The following is a 3,409-nucleotide window of genomic DNA, read 5'->3' on the forward strand; positions in this document are numbered from 1 at the left end:
TAGTGGGAGTTTTACCAATGATTTTAAAGGGGCTATGCTCACCTATAGCTTCTAGAACATCATCACATATTCCCTTAAGATTTGCAGAACCATGATGAGGAACATAAAAATTACTTGGCAGGAGTCTTATGATGCCTTTGAGAAGGAGCATTATTTTTCTTGATTTTAATTTTTGGATCATTATTAATCTGTGACCTTGCCATCATGGGCGATCCTACCTGGAGTACAACTCGCATCATTCGCCAGGTCATTGGTAGCACAAAAGCCTCTCCACCACATTAAGGTTGTGATCCTTGGGAGGAAACGTGATATTAGCTATTACGATCAACACCTGGGAGACTCAATCACTGAATTGTCCACAGTGGCACCATGATGCACTGCAAGGCAATGATAATTTTAAGCTAACTTGCCTCACTATGGAGGTCGATAGACGAGAGATATAAAGGGAAAGCATGGTAACCCAGCACCACCAGGTTCTGTTCTTTCTGCCTGGAACTATTTGCCACATCTGCAGTCAAACAGGAAGATCTTGAAGCAGCCTCCTCAGTTGTCTGTGGATGAACTGATGACTTCCCTATGTACTGGAAAACTGTCATCCTTGTATAGAGTGACTGCCAACAATGAAGAGATATTAATTATAGTTCTCAGAAGAACTGAAAATAAGTAATACATCAAGTGAGAAAAAACAACTTATAGAAAAAACCTCCTGGGCCATCTTGGAGCTGGAAATAAAGCAATAGCAAGCAATAAATAAACAGTGTAAATTCCACATTAAACTTCATGAGAAATTTCTTGGCTAAATCAAATATTAATCAGCTTCAGGTCTGTGAGATAAGGATGCAATTGGGTTTGGAAAATTAAATTAAATAGTGAAGACATTCTTAATCAGCCAAGTGCGGGTGGAGGCTTGGTCAGTGCTTCACTCACAGTCACAGGAGTTACAGACCTGCTAGATGACCCAGTCTATCTCCTGGCCAGTGTAGGGTTAGTTCCTTCAGTACTTTTTCATAAAGTTTTCATCAATCTAATCTGAAAAGTCCCATTGTTGCTTTCAGCACTCCCATTTGAGAGAATATGATGTGTGTTCAAAGGCATGACACCCTGCACTAGAAAATGGCACTTAAAGTCTAAATTTAAACTTACTGTGTAATATAACTGCAAACCTCTGTGTGTACATTTTTATTTCAGCTTATCTATCTTTTTGCACTACAATATTCATTAGATAAAAGTATCAACAGTATTGGAAACAAAACTTGAAGCTCTCTCCTGCCCAGGGGAAGTTTCCGCTGCATTAACCTGTGGAATCACACTCCTCTTTTTTGTTTTCTAGGTCTTTGGAATAAAACTCTTTCTGGCCAGTGGACCAGCTTCAGTAGGCAGGATGAAGAATACCATCAGCTCTGCATAGTTCATAGACCGATGAGGAGTCTTTCCTTCCAGGATGAGTAGAGCCTACAACCAGGTGGATGAGTCTTTCTCCCCCTCATTAGTGACATGGGCAATTAAAGCTAAATGGAAGGTGTGTTACAAAAGTAGGTTTTCAGACTCTCAAGCCCAGTGGGGTAGACTTGTACTCATGTATTACTTAGGCACCTTGTTGGTGAAATAGGATTTGTACCTGGCTGTGTTTCTGAATGGCAAGTTCTAGTTCAACTGGAGGTTATATATTATGCAGGAGGTCAAAATATATAATCATAATGGCCCCTTTGAGTATATACTCCATGAATGCATGGATTAGTCCCATAAAATCAGGTAAAGAACGGTAGAAATGTAGTGCTGGAAGAGACCTCTGGAAACCCTTTAGTCCAACCCCTGCAGGACCTCCCTAATCTGTGATGTCTTCACACTGGCTTTTTCTGCACTGTAAACTAAAATCCCTGTTCCCTTTCAGCTTGACTGAATGCCTGGTGTATATGAGTTTGGGATATATTTCTTCTCATGCATTATCTTGAACTTTTCCAAGTTTCTTCTCTGCCCATATTTCTGATCTCTCTAGGATTCTTTGTATTATTTGTCTGTCCTTGAAGGTGGTTGCAGCTCATCTTAATTCAGAACGGTTCTTAAACACATGTTGTTCTAAACATGAGTTATTAAATTGATTTCCTTAAAGTTAGTCATAAGCTTAACCTAAGATATGTGCTTAAATACCTTGATGAATTGGGGCCCATGTGTTACTGTTTTTCCCCCCAGTCGCTAACAAAGATATTAAAATAAAACAAAACTTAACACCTGCAACATCCAATGTAAATACTGAGTTCATGCCAGGAAACATTTCATTAGGATTCTAGCTGCTAAACAAAAAGCACTACTGTCTTCAGGATGTCGTTTGGAAATGTATCCCACTTTATGCCAGAGCCAGAGTTTGTACTGTGGAATTTTATGGCAGGAGAAGTACTCTGAGTGGAAAGATGAGGGGAGTGAAAAAAAAAGAATACAGAAATTGCTACTGCATGGTTTTATTAATAATAACTCAGGAGTAATAGCTTTCTAAAGAGTGAGTCTAGGCAACACCATTTACTTCTCAGTGAGCCAGCACTGTAGGAGCGTAAATGACTGATTTGACATAGCTGAGACGTCAGGCATCTGCAGAGTGGTTAGTGATCATCCTGCCTCTGCATATGCATTATCAAGTGACCACTTGCAGAAACAGAATTGAAAAGGAAAATGTGTTTATTTTGGGGATGGCCCTGTAAAATTTTTCCTACAGTTTTCCCTACTGTTTGTTAACTTTATTTCAGCTGGTGCCAAACATACAACTATGAATTGTGTCTTGGAAAGCAAACAATGGAAGAAATTAATTTGGTAATGTTTTTTATTTTAAAAGCTAATATCAAGAAACGGTCATGGTCAGCAACTGCAGGCTTTCAATTGAAACTGACATGGTAAAAAAGTGAAAAATACACCGGATTCCCTTCCAAGAAAAGAAGGTCAAGGCATTTTGAAGGTTTTACTAAAGCTCATGTAATTTTCCAAGATTTCTCTCATCAGTTGAGCTGTTACAAGCATATGAACAACAGGAGAAAAGCCGGTTTGAGACAGGAAGGAAGGATACTTACAAGAATGGTACTCCAGTGGAAATCAGAAGACCTTTCTAAATGTATTTGTCTTTGAGCTTGCTAGCTGTAGGGTCAGAAATGGTGTCAGGTTCAAATGAGCATAGGAAAGGCTGACCCAGAATCAAAATGTTTTGTTTTTTGCCTCAGTCGGAAAATCTGAAAAAAATGAGTCCCTTCAGGTCAACCTGAAATATTTCCTTTAATTCTGCTTAGTTGTCCTACTGTTGTTTTTTTTAGTTAAATGTGCCCGAATTTAGTCTCCAGGTATGCCAAACTGAAAAAAATCAAAACATTTTATTGAAAAAAATGTCAAAATAAAACCTCTCAGCTTGTATTTATTTACTGGGGGGGGG

This window comes from Gavialis gangeticus, unplaced genomic scaffold, assembly GCF_001723915.1.
Source record: "Gavialis gangeticus isolate Ggan-Ray unplaced genomic scaffold, GavGan_comp1, whole genome shotgun sequence".
Taxonomy (NCBI): domain Eukaryota; kingdom Metazoa; phylum Chordata; order Crocodylia; family Gavialidae; genus Gavialis; species Gavialis gangeticus.